Genomic DNA, 18,289 nt, shown 5'->3' on the forward strand with positions numbered 1-18,289 from the left:
ACTCTGTGCGACCCCATAGATGGCAGCCCACCAGGCTCTGCCGTCCCTGGGATTCTCCAGGCAAGAACACTGGAGTGGGTTGCCATTTCCTTCTCCAATGCATAAAAGTGAAAAGTGAAAGTGAAGTTGTTCAGTTGTGTCAGACTCTTAGCGACCCCATGGACTGTAGCCTACCAGCCTCCTCTATCTATGGGATTTTCCAGGCAAGAGTACTGGAGTGGGGTGCCATTGCATTCTCTGCTTAGTTCCCTGACAAAGGATCAAATCTTTGGATCAAATCCCCTGCAGTGGAAGCATGGAGTTTTAACCTCTGGATGTCCAGAGAAGTCCTGAATGTCAGGTACAGTTTTAAATGATTGGTTTTATAGTGTGTGAATTTTACCTCAACAACAACAAAAAGAATAATAAGAAATAGCCCTATCAGTATCTGTCCATAATAGGCACTCAAACTCTATTAAATAAAAAAATGTCACCTGCTTCCCGAGAGAAGGAAGAATGCTGGGTGATGTCTAGACCTTTACGGAGATTTTTCATAAGAAACTCTTGTAACACTCTGGGACATTTTATGCAATGATTTCTGATTTGTTGGGAGTCTGTCTTGTACCACGCGGGATGGTAGGTGATGGAGAGGAGGATGGGATAAAGGAGTGGGCTCTGCATGTATAGATTGTAACTTGAGACGGGAATACACAAGTACAAGATCAACTACGAAGCAAGCAGGACAGACACAATAACAGAGTCACAAACAAAATGCTTCAGGACCCCAGACGAAGAAGGAATCAATGTCAAATGTCAAACTTTGACTAGCTTTTGAAGTTGGCCTTATAACAGGAGCCTGATTTTGGTGAATGGAAGGGAGGAAGGACATTCTAAGCTGGTGAAATTGCACATGAAAAGGCAGATGCTGTGTCAAGACTGCCCCTTGTGGTCAGGGAGGGGTGAGCAGGTTTTTGTAGTTAAAGTGAAGAGGGGTTGGGTGCGGAGAGGACCAAAAGAGGAAAAGCTGAGACAAAGGAAAACTTAGGGACCTCATTTTTGGCGGCAGTTTTGAGCTCCTGGGACAGTGGCCATTCTGCATCAGGCTGGAGGAGACTGTTGGGGTTGTGGGGTGCTGTCCACACACCCTGTGCTGAATGAGTACTCACCCCATCCGCTCCAGGAGTGCTGACACTTGGGGGTCTCGGCTGGTCTCTTCAGGACTGTCCTCCCAGGGGAGCAGCTCACCTCCAGTGCCTGAGTCTTGGAGGGAAAGAAACACTTGCTCCCTTGCTTTCAATTGAGACATGCTGATAGGCCATTCCAACCGCAGAGCTGCCCGTAAGATTAGCTGAGCCTCTGTTGCCACTACATTGTGGTATGCCCAGCGCTGCTTCCTTCATGCCCTTACAGATGTTGTTCCCAAGAGGCCTCCCCAGTAAATCTCCTGTATGCTCATCTCAGAGTCTCAGAGTCTGCTCCCAGGAACTCAAGTCCAAAGTGGGAATTCTGGATCATCGCCTAAGATAAATAGGAGTGACCCCAGGTGTGGGAAAATGAGGGTGCATAGAGTTTGCAGCAGGCTGTCCATTCATCACCCTCTGGCTAGCAACCCCATTTGACTCTTGGTTCATGTGCTTCCCTGAGTCAACCTCGCCTCTGCTGTCATAATTCACCTGCCTCAAACCCTGAGCCATCATCCCCACACCACTCTCTTTCTGTTATGGTAACAGCTCAACTCTACCCTTGGCTATGAGGTCCTGTATTCTGCACTGGTCTGTGGCTTCCTGGATTCAAATGAACCAGACACAAGTTCCATTCATTTCTGGGGTCATGATGCTTCACTCCTGAATGGCCATTATCAAAAAGTCTGTAAATAGTAAACGCTGGAGGGAGTTCCCTTATGGTCCAGTGGTTAGGACTTTCACCTTCACTGCTTAAAATGCCCAGACCTGGTCGGGGAACTAAGATCCCACAAGCCAAGTGGTATGACCACCACCAGCACCAACAAAAATGGGGAAAAAAGAACGCTAGAGAGAGTGTGGAGAAAAGGGAACCCTCCTACACCGTCGGTGGTAATGTAAATTGGTGCAGCCGCTATGAAAAACTGTATGGAGGTTCCTCAAAAAATGAATAATAGAGCTGCCATAATCTAGCAATCCCAATCCTGGGCATATACCTGGAGAAAACTCCCACTCAAAAAGACACATGCAGCCGAATGTTCATAGCAGCACCATCCACAATAGCCAAGAGATGGAAGCAACTTACGTGCTACAGACAAATGGATGACGATGTAGTGTATATACATATATATACACACATAATAGAATATTAGCCATAAAAAGAATCAACTAATGCCATTGGCAGCAACATGGATGGAACTAGAGATTATTTTACTAAGTAGATCAGACAGAGAAAGACAAATATCATATGATGTTACTCACATGTGGAATCTAAAAAGATACAAATGAACTTATTTACAAAACAGGAATAGACTGACAGATGTAGAAAACAAACTTATGGTTAACAAAGGGGGAAGGGAAGGGCGAGGGATAAATTGAGAGTTTGGGATTAAAATACACACACTGCTATATATAAAATAGATAACCAACAAGGACCTAGTCTATAGCATAGGCAACTATGTTCAATATCCTGTAATAACCTGTAATGGAAAAGCATCAGAAAAAGAACAGATATATATGTATAACTGAATCACTTTGCTGTACACCTGAAACTAAGACAACATTTCAAATCAACTACATTTCAATAAAATTTTTTAAAAAATACTTTACTCCTTAAAAGCTTCTAATGGCTTCAAATTCCCCTTTCAGCATATCAGAACTCCACTAACTATTTTTGAAACTCATTTCAGCCTTCTCTTTAAGTAGATAAGGTTGGTTTTATTATCCCCAAGCAATTGAGTTCAGGGGAAACAACATTTTAATAATGAAGTAAACCAGCTCCACCAACAATATCATCACCTAACTGCTTAGTAAAATGCCCAGCACAGAGCAGTTGTTCAATTATTTTTTTAGTGAATGAGTGAATTTCCTTATCTCTTAATTAAGTACTCTATGCTGGCAACTCAAGTTTCTATTTCACTACACAAAGTTCATCAGCCTGCTCTCCAAAATCCCCAATATGTTTCTAATAAAACTTTGTGTGACAGAGTTCAAAGATTGATTGACTTGCCTCCTAGTTCCAGAAATTAGTGGGTGGTCTTTGGGTCAAAAATGACTTCATTATGACTTTTGGTATGAACAGAGTTGCAGAAATCTGCATTTTCGTCCTCTCTGGGAAATTATAAAATATCAGCAAGAAGAATGAAAAACCCCCACAAACTCCATTTTCAATCAAACTTGGAGAGAGAAATACTTTTCAGAGTCTAAAATATATATGAAAGGCCTACTAAAAGCGGCCGATGCCAGGCACAGATGTGGAGGAAGCGTATGGCAATGACAGAACTCACAGTCTCTGCAGGAACCCATTTCCCATAGGGAGAGGTTTACCGCCGGGGGCAGGGGCAGGGGCTGGCAGGAGCAGAGCTGGAATCAGAAGCCCTCCGAGGCCCAGTTTGGTTCAGAGGAGGCAGATTTGCTCAGTTTCAGATCTGCAGGGTGCAATCTGTCTCTGTGGCTGTAGAAGAGAGTCATTGGATTGTGAAAACACCTTGCCTCCTGGAAAAGAACGGACACCCTGCCTCAAACACACGCATACTCATACTTAACAATTCAAAGATCGACACTCAGAAAAATAATACTGATTACAATCAAGATAGGAATACTATAGAAGTATAGGAATATAATATTTTATTACTATCATCAAATATATTTGTCCCCAGCTTCCCTTGTGGCTCAGCTGGTAAAGAATCCACCTGCAATGAGGGAAACCTGGGTTTGATCCCTGGGTTGGGAAGATCCCCTGGAGAAGGGAAAGGTTACCCACTCCAGTATTCTGGCCTGAAGAATTCCATGGACTATATAGTCCATGGGGTCACAAAGAGTTGAACACGACTGAGAGACTTCCACTTTCATTTTCTTAAAATGCTTAACAGGGCACTCCTGAGATATTTTAACTCAAGACAGAAGACAAGAACGCCTGCTGTCACTGCTGCTACACGATACCAGGCTTTGAGATACCAGCTCCTTCCTATTTAGGGATAAATTAGAGGTATAAAAATTGGGAAAGAGGGATATTCTACAAAATACCTGACCAGGATCCTTCAAAACTGTTAACATCAGTAAAAACAAAGAAAGTCTGAGAAATTGTCCCAGACTAGAGGAGCCTGAAGAGACATGATGATAAAATGTAGTTGTGGAACTGAAAAGAACATCAGCTAAAATCTAAGGTCATTTCAATAAAGTATGGACATTAGCTGATAATAATGCGTTAACATTGGTTCATTCAGTATAACAAATGTATCACGTGAATGTAAGATGTTAATAATAGGGAAAATGGGGCATGGGGTATATGGGAACAGTCTACTTTCTTCATAATTTTCTTTTATTCTTCCAGTTTCAGTGAGATATAATTGACATACAGCATCATATACATTTGGGCTTCCCAGGCATCTCAGCTGGTAAAGAATCTGCCTGCAATGCAGGAGACCCCAGTTTGATTCCTGGGTCAAGAAGTTCCCCTGGAGAAGGGATAGACTATCCACTCCAGTATTCTTGGGCTTCCCTGGTGGCTCAGAAGGTAAAGAATCCACTTGCAATGCAGGAGACCTGGGTTTGATCCCTGGGTTGGGAAGATCCCCTGGAAGAGGGCATGGCAACTTACTCCAGTATTCTTGCCTGGAGAATCCCATGGACAGAGGAGGAGCCTGGTGGGCTACAGTCTATGGGGTCTCAAAGAGTCAGACATGACTGAGTGAGATAGATACTGTGTAAGTTTAAGGTGTACAGCATGATGATTTCTAAAATATTTGTTTATTTGGCTGTCCCAGATCTTAGCTGCACATGTGAACTCTTAGTTGCTGCATGTAGGATCTGGTTCCTTGACCGGGGATCAAACCTGGACTCCTACATTGGGAGCATGGAATATTAGCCACTGGACCACTAGGGAAGTCCCCAGCATAATGATTTGACTTACATATATCATGAAATGATTACCATGTAAGTTTAGGGAATATCCATCAACTTATAGAGATATGAAATTTAAAAAAGGATACCAAAGATATTACATAATTATTGGATATATTCCCCCACAGTGCCCATTTTATACTTGTTACTCATATATTTTATAACTGGAAACCTGTACCCCTTAAACTCCATCACCTGGTTTACTCATCCCCCACACCCTCCCTTCTGTTTCTACCTTTTTAGGTTTGTTCATTTGTTTTGTTTTTGTTCATTTATTCTCACATCCATACATGGCTATTGGAAAAACCATAGCTTTGACTCGACGGACCTTTGTTGGCAAAATAATGTCTCTGCTTTTTAATATGCTGTCTAGGTTGGCCATAACTTTTCTTCCAAGGAGCAAGCATCTTTTAATTTCATGTCTGTAGTCACCATCTGCAGTGATTTTGGAGCCCCCCAAAATAAAATCTGACACTGTTTCCATTGCTTCCCCATCTATTTGCCATGAAGTGATGAGACCAAATGCCATGATCTTAGTTTTTTGAATGTTGAGTTTTAAGCCAACATCTTTCACTCTCCTCTTTCACTTTCATCAAGAGGCTCTTTAGTTATTCTTTGCTTTCTGCCATAAGGGTGGTGTCATCTGCATATCTGAGGTTATTGATATTTCTCCCAGCAATCTTGATTCCAGCTTGTGCTTCATCCAGCCGAGCATTTCTCATGATGTACTCTGCATATAAGTTAAATAAGCAGGGTGAAAATATACAGCCTTGGAGTACTCCTTTCCCAATTTGGAACCAGTCTGTTGTTCCAAGTCCAGTTCTAAATGTTGCTTCCTGACCTGCATACAGATTTCTCAGGACACAGGTCAGGTGGTCTGGTATTCCCATCTCTTTCAGAATTTTCCACAGTTTGTTGTGATCCACACAGTCAAAGGCTTTGGCATAGTCAATAAAGAAGTAGATGTTTTTTTTAAACTCTCTTGCTTTTTCGATGATCCAGCAGATGTTGGCAATTTGATCTCTTGTTCCTTTGCCTTTTCTAAATCCAGCTTGAACATCTGAAAGTTCACAGTTTATGTACTGTTGAAGCCTGGCTTGGAGAATTTTGAGCATTATTTTGCTGGCATGTGAGATGAGTGCAATTGTGCAGTAGTTTGATCATTCCTTGGCATTGCCTTTCTTTGGGATTGGAATGAAAACTGACCTTTTCCTGTTCTGTGGCCACTGCTGAGTTTTCCAAATTTCCTGACATATTGAGTGCAGCACTTTCACAGCATCACCTTTTAGGATTTGAAATAGCTCAACTGGAATTCCATCACCTCCCCTAGCTTTGTTCATAGTGATGCTTTCTAAGGTCCACTTGACTTCACATTCCAGGATGTCTGGCTCTAGGTCAGTGATCACACCATTGTGATTATCTGGGTCGTGAAGATCTTTTTGTATAGTTCTTCTGTGTATTCTTGCCACCTCTTATTAATATCTTCTGCTTCTGTTAGGTCCATACCATTTCTGTCCACCCATGATGTCACAAATGGCAAGATTTCATTCTTTAGTATGGCTGAGTAATATTACATTGTTTGCATATCTTAACCTGTGAACCAGTGAAAGTGAAAGTGTTAGTTACTCAGTTGTGTTCACCTCTTTGTGACCCCATGGACTGTTTGTCCATGGAATTCTCCAGGCAAGAACACTGGAGTGAGTAGCCATTCCCTTCTCCAGGGGATCTTCTGACCCAGGCATCGAACCCGGATCTCCTGTACTGCAGGTAGATTCTTTACCATCTGAACCACCAGGGAAGCCCATCTCTACCTGTATCTATATCTAAATCTTCTAAAAAAGAATATTTATACATATATACCTGAATCACTTTGCTATATACCTGAAACTAACACAAAATTGTAAATAAACTATACTTCAATAAAAAAATAAAGATGGCATCATAAAAGAGGGACACAACAGATTTACTTAAGGAGTAGGCCAAGTTGGACTGTTATCTGGGAAAAAAATTAAGCTTGATTCATTGGTCATATGTACATGGTTAAGTGGCAAATAGATAAAAATTTAAAAGTAAAAATTGGAACAATATAAGTTCTAAATGGAAACATGGAAGAATTTCTTCATAATTTTGGCACAGGCAAGAATATTCTCAAAATTCAGAAGCCATAAAAGAAATGAGTAATAAATTCAACCATGCGAATACAAAACTGTGCATGATGAAAAGTCACCAAAATAAAACTCAGAAGACAAGTGACAAACTGGAGAAAATATGTATATGCAATTGAACTTTTTTTCTAACCGCTAAATGCCAAAAGGATGTTTCTTACATTAGTCTCAATACTTTTCTATATGGTTAAAACATTTAATAAAAAATTAATTAATGTATGTTATGGAATATGCCATTAAAAAAAGAATGGCTTCTAGCTATAAACTTACTACTACGCACAAAAGTTCATGATATATATTAAGTTTTTGTTTGTTTGGCCATGTGGCTTTTTGTGAACACAGGCCCTGGCACTCAAAGTGTCTAGTCTTAACCACTGGACTCCCAAGGAATTCCTGTAAGTTCATTATAAAAACCTAGAATGATGAACCTAAAACTTAAATCCCAAACTCTCATTCATTTAAAAATTTTCTGGATTTGTTGAGATATTATTGATGTTAGCCATTTCTTAAAATTATTTTTAATTAAAAAAATTTTATGCAATTTGAAAATATGTATTTACTTGTTTTTGGCTCCACTGGGTCTTCACTGCTGCGCGTGGGCTTTCTCCAGTTGTGGCATGCTGGCTCAGTTGCCCTGTGGCCTGCGAAACCTTCCCGGACCAGGGATCAAACCTGTGTCCCCTGCATTGGCTTTGGCAGGGGATTCTCAACCACTGAACCACCAGGATGTCTTTTATCCATTTTTATAGAGGGAAGAATTATACTACTTTACAATTTCTAGGCTTCTTTATTTCTTTAAACAAACATGCCTTATTTTCACAACCTGCCAAAACAATCAGCATCTCCCCATTTTTTTTTTTAATTTTATTTTATTTTTAAACTTTACAATATTGTATTAGTTTTGCCAAATATTGAAATGAATCCGCCACAGGTATACATGTGTTCCCCATCCTGAACCCTCCTCCCTTCTCCCTCCCCATACCATCCCTCTGGGTCGTCCCAGTGCACCAGCCCCAAGCATCCAGTATCGTGCATCGAACCTGGACTGGCAACTCGTTTCATACATGATATTATACATGTTTCAATGCCATTCTCCCAAATCGTCCCACCCTCTCCCTCTCCAACAGAGTCCATAAGACTGATTTATACATCAGTGTCTCTTTTGCTGTCTCGTACACGGGGTTATTGTTACCATCTTTCTAAATTCCATATATATGCGTTAGTATACTGTATTGGTGTTTTTCTTTCTGGCTTACTTCACTCTGTACAATAGGCTCCAGTTTCATCCACCTCATTAGAACTGATTCAAATGTATTCTTTTTAATGGCTGAGTAATACTCCATTGTGTAAAAATATGGAACGCTTCACGAATTTGCGTGTCATCCTTGCGCAAGGGCCATGCTAATCTTCTCTGTATCGTTCCAATTTTAGTATATGTGCTGCCGAAGCGAGCACAGGATCTCCCCATTTTAGAAAAATAAAAAGAGGAGGCCTTGTGATTGGGGAAAGTTGACTAATGAACTGCAGAGAGAATCTAAAAAGTAGGGCTCCCAGGTGAGGTGAACAGGTGGTTGCTCATGCCGGTATGATACCTGCCTACAGAGATGGCTACTTTGAAGAAGATGCTGATGTCAGTCGTGGGATGGGAAGCAGAGTTTGCATATGAGATGGTTACAAGATAACTTGTGGGAACCTGCAGAATGTCTGCACTCTTTTGATCTCACAGGAGATAAGCCAAGGCTATGCCTGGAGCCCCGCCAGGCAGGAAAGAGCTCTGCACCAACACTGGACTGTACAGCCACCTCTCCACGGTTGCCTTGGTTTGAGGGATTCCTCCTAACTGTAATTACATCGCTACAAAAACATCGCATGCAAATAAAGTGAATGGTGGTTCAAGTGGTGGATTTTGTGGTCTAGCTGGGCTTCTCTTGGGGGAACGACTGAGAAGGAGTTTGAGAGGGGTTGCACAGTTGACAAGAGTGAGCTTATGAGGGAATGGATTTAAGCTGAAAATTGAAAAAAAAAAAATCATCTTTTGGAAGCTTCTTGAAGGTTACAGACACGTTGAGTCTATCACAGAGAAGACTTCCAATTAAGGTGCAACATAAGTCTACAGTTTGGGGGCCTTTCTGTTTTCCAAAACTCACTGGGATGTAACAAGAGAAATTTATAAGATGGTTGGATACAAAAGCCACTTTAGAAAATACCTTGACAATTGTAAAGTTGAACGTATATGTACCCTATGATCCAGGAATTCGATATTTAGGTATTTGTGCAAGATCTTAGTTCTTAAAAAGGCTTGTACAAGAATGTTCACAGCATCATACTTGATGGTGAAAGACTGAATGCCTTCCCCTTTTAAAAATTTTTATTTATTTTTAATAGGAGGATAATTGCTTTACAATATTATGTTGGTTTCTGCCGTACATCAACATGAATCATCCATGGGTATATACATGTGTCCCCTTCCTCTTGAACCTCCCTCCCACCCCCCACCCCATCCCACCCCCCTAGGTTGTCACGGAGCACTAGATCAAGCTCCCTGTGTCATATAGCAACTTCCCACTGGCTATCTATTTTACACATGGTAATGTATATATCTCCATGCTACTCTCTCAATTTGTCCCACCTTCTCCTGCCCCCGCTGTGTCCATAAGTCTGTTCTCTATGTCTGAGTCTCTATTCCTGCCCTGCAAATAGGTTCATCAGTACCATTTTTCTAGGTTCCATATGTATGCATTAATATGCAATATTTGTTTTTTTCTTTCTGACTTACTTCACTCTGTATAATGTCACTAGAACGGACTCAAATATGTTCCTTTTTATGACTGAGCAATATTCCATTGTATATATATACCACAACTTCTTTATCCATTCATATGTTGACAGACATCTAGGTTGCTTGCATGTCCTGGCTATTGTAAATAGTGCTGCAAACGAACATTGGGGTACATGTGTCTTTTTCAATTATGGTTTTATTAGGGTATATGCCCAGTGGTGGGATGGCTGGGTCACTTGGTAGTTTTATTCCTGGTTTTTAAAGAAATCTCCATACTGTTCTCCATAGTGACTGTATCTGTTTACATTCCCACCAACAGTGCAAGAGGGTTCCCTTTTTTTTTACATCCTCTCCAGCATTTATTGTTTGTAGATTTTTTGATGATGGCCATTCTGACCAGTGTGGGGTGATACCTCATGGTCATTGTCTTTGCCTTAAAATCAGGAACAAGACAAGGATGTCTGCTCTTGCCACTTCTATCATTGTATATTGGAGGTTCTGGTTAGGAAAACAAGGCAAGAAAAAGAAATACTGAATAAAACGCATCCAGATTGGAAAGGAAGAAGTAAAACGATGTCCCTCTGCAGAGGACATGATCTTTTATGTAGAAAATTATAAGGAATCCATAAAAAAGGAAAACTCTTAGGGCTATTAAGTGAGTTCAGCAGATTACAGGATACAAGATCAACATAAATCAATACTATTTCTATTCAAATATGAATCTCATCCAGAAATCCTCACAGACATACCCAGAATACTGTTTAACCAACTGTCTGTGGCTCAGTCAGGTTGACACATAAAATTAACCATTACAAGTTGCCTGCACTGGCTTGATTTCACAGGGGCTCTGGAGCATGAATTGTTCCACAGAATTAGTTCCGTTTTGAGGCAAAGAGTCTGGCCTTTTGTATCCACATGTCAGTGAAGCATCTTCCTCCTTAGGCCAAGAGTAGATCTGTGGTAGGACTTCCTCTGTGGCTGGTCCACTGGATAAGACTCTGCACTTCCAGTGCAGGGCCTGGGTTCGATCTCTGGTCAGGGAATTAGATCCCACATGCCATGCAGCCAGTACATAAATGAATTAAATAAGAGAGTGGTTTTCTGGGGAAAAAAGCAACTAACACTCACAGCTAAAGGAGGGGTGCAGCAGCAGGCAAAGGCTTCTGGGTAGGGTACCAATAGCATCCAATACAGAGGCAACCTCAAAATTCCTATGCAGAGATGGAGGAGCAGAGAGAGAGAAATAAATATTTATAAACAAACTAATATGAAATCTCCATTCAAAATGAGCCTGCAATCCAACATTCCTTACTCTAAGGAAGAAATATGATTGTACAATGAACAAGATCAACAATCAAAACAAGATCACTTGAGATGAACTCAATATAATAAAATAGTGGGGAAAATATTTCAAAATAAACATGCTGATCCATTTGGAGGAAGTAATAACACCCACTAACAAAGAACAAACATTTTTACTGACATCTGGTAGAACTGATCCTACCCAAAGGTGTTAGGAGAGGTGTATGCGGGTGTTAACAGGAAACTTCCTTCTACAGCTGAACTGAACTTCTATTTCAAGATCCTAGTTCTCCCAGAAGTCAGAGACTTCATCTCAGACAATTCAGCATTTCACCCACTCCCCCTTCCTTCAGTGGCACTTTGGTATTACAATTTTGGGAAATGGTTGTCATCTGTTGTCAGCAACTGCTGAGACTCGCTTAATTCCGCCCAGGCCTCAACCATCAATCCATGGACTGACCTGCTGAGTTTATCCACTGACCCTGTGGCCACACTGGAAATGCTCTATTTTCTCCTGTGATCCTCTGTGGCCTCAGCAGACATAGCAGGGCTTTCTGGAGCCGTTGCCACTTCCTGCTGCTCTGGCTGGCGTGAGAGATCACCCTTCTTCTCCCGACTCCATCTCTGGCTCATAGGAAACCTTGAAGGGACCTTGGTCCTTGTGCAGACACCTATGCTATGCTTCTTCCAGACTTGGGCAACAACGGGAAACGCAGGGATCTTGCTTCCTCCCCTTTTGCTCAAATTTTAAGACCTTGGTGGGGATTCCATGGTGTTCTCTAACTCTAAGAGCCTGGCCATGGCGGTGGCCATGCAAGGACCCTTCCCAGGTGTACTTCCTAGCATCTGACTTTTGCTTTCCTTCTGACTCCTCTCTCTCAGCCCATGGAAGCCTCTTCCCTCTCAGGGCCCCTTCCTAAGAAGTTAGATCTGAAGGAGAAAGGCAAGCATGTGTCATTTCAGAAATACAAATGGGACATGCTTAATCTTCAAATCATTAGAAATTCAGAGATGCGAGTGGACAAAGAGAAGTGAAGATTAAGAAAAGCTGGCCAAGCAATATGGAGTATGGTCGAATGTCTTGTAAAAACTGGAATATCTGATATTCAGTACAATTAAGCTTACGCTATTACTCTGTAGACCGCCCCCACCCCTGTCTCTTTAAGCTTCTGTAAAGTTCTAAAGATGAAAGGGCCAGTGTGGGTGAAGTTTTTGTGAAACTCAAGGGACTCAGTTCCACATTTGAGTCAAGATACTGCAAGAAAATATGTGGGACGGTGAGCTCGTTCATGACTTGAACTCATTCAGTGGAGGCACAGTGTCTAGCCAGAGGAAACGATGAGAAGGAAGCCCTCCAGGGGTTCACAGAAATCTTGGGAAGGTTTTAAAAACAAACCTTTTCTAGATTTTCAAAGACAAGGAAACCTCAGCTGACATCTGGTAGATATGGCTAAAGGAGTGCTTTTAAAAACACATGGGCCCACTCCCAATCTGTGAGTATAGACATAGAAGTATTTTTTTTTTTTTTTTTTGCATTCAGGAAGCACTGATGAACCACTTACTATGGGCCAGATGTGCTGAACTGCGTACCAAGGATACAAGAAAGAAAATCACATGGTAGTTGTCATGAAGGCTCTCTGGTCAGTGGTAAACAAATAACTACAGTTTTATGAGCTAAGTGCCATAGAGGGGGATGTAATCTGGGAAAGGGTTAATAGTCCCTCCACTAACAAATATCAGGGAACCTGGCTCTTTCATTTCCTCATCTGCTCCCGAGGTTCACAGAATGTTTTGCCAACCTGGCCCTAATCCACATGTCTGAATTTCTGACACAGTGCCCTGGATATTTACTTATATGTCCTTTGTCTAATTAAACAATGGAAGTTTCTCTTCTCTTTTGATTGTTATTATGATTGCATGTTGGTTCATGAGCATAGGACAACTCTGTAGAAGCTCCATGGTCATCCCATGTTATAGTTAAGCTGATGGGAGAACAAGTGTTACCAAAACAGGAAATCGCCCATCATCTCAAAAACCTTTGGGTGAGATAATTGCCTTGATGTCCATAGTTAGCATGGAGGCGGGGGGGCATTTGTCCCAAAGAGACTGATGAGATTCTTAGCACATTTAGCTTGAAGATGGAGAGATTTTATGAGACATGCTAGAGATGGAGGGATTGTGTGGGACATGCTTTCTTTAAGTGGGAATGGAAAAGAAGAATTCTCCCCTCCCATTTTCCATAATAACAGCAATCAAAGAAAGAAAGAAAATAAATTTTGTAAGTGTCAAGAGTTGAGGATGAAACAAAGTTCTTGAATTTCAGACTCTGCAACAGAGGGATTCATGGGACCCTGACAGAAGTATGTTAACTAAAATTTTAGAAACCAATGCCTGATTGAAATAAAAAGGTGTTTATTTGGGGTTTGTTAAGGCTGTAGCCTGGGAGACACAGACTCGAGAAGCACCGGAGTTTGTTCTGCTGGACTGCAAAATGAGAGAGGTTGATAAAGGCAAAACCCACAGTTACAGTGGTTTATCAAGTATTAGAATTGGAGCTGGTGAGAAGTAAGGGAACTCGTTGAGTAAGACTGGGTGGGGTCTGAATATTTCTGGAACTCTCTATTGTCTTTCTGGGTCTCTGCAGGTGCTGCTTCCTCCCCAAGTGCCTTCTGCTCTCTTCATCTCTGTTCCTCCTCCTCCCTTTCTCCATGTGTCTCCACTCCAGGAGGCCTACCCTGACCAACCTCTGCTCCATGCCAGGGCCAGGTCTAGAGTTGGCATGCTCACAGCATGCTGCTCTTCTCCTTGAAATTGTCTTCCCCACAAACACTGCCTCGTCCATTCATACACAACTGTGTGATCCTTGAGGGGCAAGAAATATGGCCTACTCAGTAACATGGGGCTCAGAGTAAGTAATGAATGAACGTATACTGTGTGAGTGAAGACACTCTGCTCATAGTTAAAGGTGAGGAGCACACCAACCCTAAAAGGGACAGGATCTGAACCCCCCCAGGAGTCCTCTCTGGCACTTCTTAGAACACTTAATGTCTTCAAAGCTGTGGAAAGGAGGACAGGTGAGCCAGAATGGCCCAACTACCTGGATAAAGATCCTATTGCCTAGTAAAAATTAAAGCCAAGGTGAAGTAAATTGGACAGATTGCACATCTTGCCTTATGGCACCACCCTTATGGCAGAAAGTGAAGAGGAACTAAAGAGCCTCTTGATGAAAGAAACGAGGAGAGTGAAAAAGCTGGCTCAAAACTCCACTTTCAAAAAACTAAGACCATGGCATCTGATCCATCACTTCATGGTAAATAAATGGGGAAACAATGGAAATGGTGAGAGACTTTATTTTCTTGGGCTCCAAAATCACTGCAGATGGTGACTGCAGCCATGATATTAAAAGACGGTTGCTCCTTGGAAGAAAAGCTGTGATAAACCTAGACAGCATAGTAAAAAGCAGAGACATTACTTTGCTGACAAAGGTCCGTCTAGTCAAAGCTATGGTTTTTCCAGTAGTCATGTACGGATGTGAGAGTTGAACCATAAAGAAAGCTGAGCGTCAAAGAACTGATGCTTTTTGAACTGTGGTATTGGAGAAGACTCTTGAGAGTCCCTTGGACTGCAAGGAGATCAAACCAGTCAATCCTGAAGGAAATCAGTCCTGAATATTCATTGGAAGGACTGATGCTGAAGCTGAAGCTCCAATACTTTGGCCACCTGATGTGAAGAACTGATTCATTGGAAAAGATCCTGATGCTGGGCAAGATTGAAGGCAGGAGGAGAAGGGGACGAAAGAGGATGAGATGGTTGGATGGCATCACTGACTTGATGGACATGAATTTGAGCAAGCTCCAGGAGTTGGTGATGGACAGGGAAGCCCTGGTGCGCTGCAGTCCATGGGTTCACAGAGTCCGACACAACTGAGTGTCTGAACTGAACTGAACTGTACATCTTGCTCAGAAATCTATATGGAAGGCTTTGCCAAAGATAAAACGGGAAACCGAACTGAGCTTTAAGCACAGGACACACTCCTGTCATCTCATCCTGCCATATACTCTGCCTGGTGAGGCATGTGTTCAGAGTCACAGTTCCCATTTGGTTAATACCTGGCAGGACCACCAAAGGCCAGTAATCTGCAAAAATGATGAATCCCACTCATTAACACAGGCGAAACATACCTGCTATGGAACAAGCACAGTGCTCTGCCAACAGGACCTTGCACCAGGGGTGAAGGGACCCGATTCATGCTCACCAGGTTCTCAGACTTGAGTGGGAAGAATGGAAATACGTATAACACTCCAGAATTTCCTCCTGGAACACACCCTCTTGAACCTGGCTACCAGGCTGTAAGAAGTCCTAGGCCATGGGCGGAAGCTTTGGTTGACAACCCCAGCTGAGTTCAGCCTTCAGACACGCCAGCCCAAAGGCCATCTGGAGTGAAGGAACCTCCAGACAATTCTAGGATCCGGCAGAGGCCGCAGCGTCATGACACCGAGAAGCCATCCTGCAGAGTCTGTCTGAAGTCCGGATCCATGGAATCACACACATCACAAGATAGTTTTCTTATGCCACTTCCGCAAATGTATTGAAGTGTTTGGATGTGTAGCAACAGACCACGAGCAGCAGGCGCATAGTGATGGGAAGTGCCCGTCGGATTAGAAATTAAGGTGTTGGCACCAGAGAGTTGCTTAAGTTTTGAGAACAGGTGAACAGAGGCTTTAAAGGGATGGAGGACACTTCAGTCTGCACTGAGGTTTCTGACGTCCACGCTGGATTCCGAGTGTTTTCTGTCGGCATAGGCTGCCCGCAGCAAGGTCAGGCTAGTGCTGGAGGGTCCTGAGGGATGAAGCACCTTTCCCCTTTCTGTGCAGCCTCTGCCCTCCCCTTTTCTGGTCATGTCCATATTAGATGCCAAACTATCTCCTTGGCTTTGCATCCTTCAGTCAAGCGCAGTGTCCAGTCAGAAGGGCCCAGTTGTTGAACTGAACACAAGGGGTACAAGGAAAGGTCAGTGGCTCCTGGTGGGTGTTCTCCCCAGCCTGTCCCTCAGGTTTCCAGATGACCCTTTACCTGCTTCTGTGGAGGAATGTGATGGGAAAGCACCCAAATAGCCTTCAGGAAACCCTTTCTCCATGGCAAGTGACCTGGGAGGTGCTTTTATGATGTAAAAAGCGCCTTTGATGTAAAAACTCCACAAGCGGAGGCCCCCTTGTGAAACGAGGGCTTAATAAGTGAATCACTTGCTTAAGATCATATCGATGGGGAGTGATGAGCGGGGAGCACCCACCTTTGTTTTTGCACGCCCCCCCCACCGCCCCCAGCCTGTCTCATTTCACCCGGGAGACAGTGGTGCTGGCCTGGGGGCTTACGAGCCTGGGGCTCCTAGGGGACTTCCTTGCACATGGAAAGCCCCTGGGGGTACAAATAGAGCAGCTGTCTGCTGGGGAATCAGCTGAGAATCTTCACAGATGGCTGCTGGGTATTTAGTTAGCAAACCTCAGGCCCCAAAGGCTGGAAGGCAGGGGACAACCCGGGAACATGCTCAGTTAGATCAAGAGCAGAGGCTGGGCTGAACCCAGAACCCCTCACCCTGAGCATCTGGACCCTGACCAGACTTTCCTCACAGCCCACGAGTGGCTGGACCACACGAGCTGTCCCCTCTACCACAGACCAGACAGAATCCCTCAGAGTACGGACTGAAAAAGCAATTTCAGGAAATGACTTTTTTAATGATCATAAGGCAAGAAACAAAGGCCACACAAGATCATTTCCTTTGTGTGTTATCTGCCAGAAGACCGAGCGCTTGTTGGGGAAACAGTGAAAAAAAAAAAACCCAAACTCAGATGAACACGAAACAATCTCATTCTGAATAAACTGGATTTGCTGAGAAATAACAATGGACAGGCTGACAGATAAAAAGAGAGAGAGACAGTGACTGGCCTGACTCAGAGCAAGGCAGACACAGAGGCATGTGGGAGGGCTGTGAGCAGTCTTCTTCATCCCCTCCTCGGCTCAAGCAAGGTCTTCTGAAATTGTCTGGCAGTTTCTTAAAAAGTTAAACAGACACTTATCATATGACTGAAGAATTCCATGCCTAGGTGCCTACCCAAGGGAAAGGAAAACAGTTGACCACACAAAGAATTGGGCCCAGATGTTCAGATCAGCATTATTTATAAAAGTTCCAAGCTGGAAGCAGTCTGAATGCCCATCAGCTGACAAATCAATGTTCACACATGGAACACTCCTCGGCAGGAAAACGGAGAACATTCCACATCACGCTGCAGCATGAATGGACCTCAAACACACGATGCTGAGTGAAAGAAGTCTGACACAGTAGACTGTACATTCCTCCTGCTGCTGCTGCTAAGTCACTTCAGTCGTGTCCGACTCTGTGCGACCCCATAGACGGCAGTCCACCAGGCTCCCCCGTCCCTGGGATTCTCCAGGCAAGAACGATGGAGTGGGTTGCCATTTCCCTCTCCAATGCATGAAAGTGAAAAGTGAAAGTGAAGTCGCTCAGTAGTGTCCGACTCTTTGCGACCCCATGGACTGCAGCCCACCAGGCTCCTCCGTCCATGGGATTTTCCAGGCAAGAGTACTGGAGTGGGGTGCCATTCCTAGTTCTATGAAATTCCAGCAGAAGGCAGAACTACGGAGATGGAAAACGTTAGTGGCCACCTGATGTGGGGTGGAAACGAAGACTTCCTGTTTGAGAGAGTCTTCTGAGTGAAAAACGTGTCCTAAAACTGGATTGTGGTGGTGGATTTACACCTGAATAAATTTAGTAAAGGACTTCCCCAGGGGCTCAGCTTGTAAAGAACTCGCCCACCAAAGCGGGAGACAAAAGAAATGCCAGTTTGATCCCTGGATCAGGAAGATTCCTTGGAGAAGGGAATGGCTACCCCCTCCAGTATTCTTGCCTGGAAAATCCCATGGACAGAGGAGCCTGGTGGGCTACAGTCCACGGGATTGCAAACTGT

The 18,289-nt window shown here is 43.2% G+C and overlaps 1 non-coding gene across 1 annotated transcript; it reads right to left on the reverse strand.

Annotated features, from left to right (window-relative positions):
- Nucleotides 1-8,573: 8,573 nt before the first annotated feature.
- Nucleotides 8,574-8,680, reverse strand: LOC112581289. The gene has a single exon (XR_003105824.2). It is a non-coding gene; the product is annotated as a U6 spliceosomal RNA (small nuclear RNA).
- Between the last annotated feature and the right edge of the window lie 9,609 nt (nucleotides 8,681-18,289).

Source organism: Bubalus bubalis, chromosome 21 (assembly GCF_019923935.1).
Source record: "Bubalus bubalis isolate 160015118507 breed Murrah chromosome 21, NDDB_SH_1, whole genome shotgun sequence".
Taxonomy (NCBI): Eukaryota; Metazoa; Chordata; class Mammalia; order Artiodactyla; family Bovidae; genus Bubalus; species Bubalus bubalis.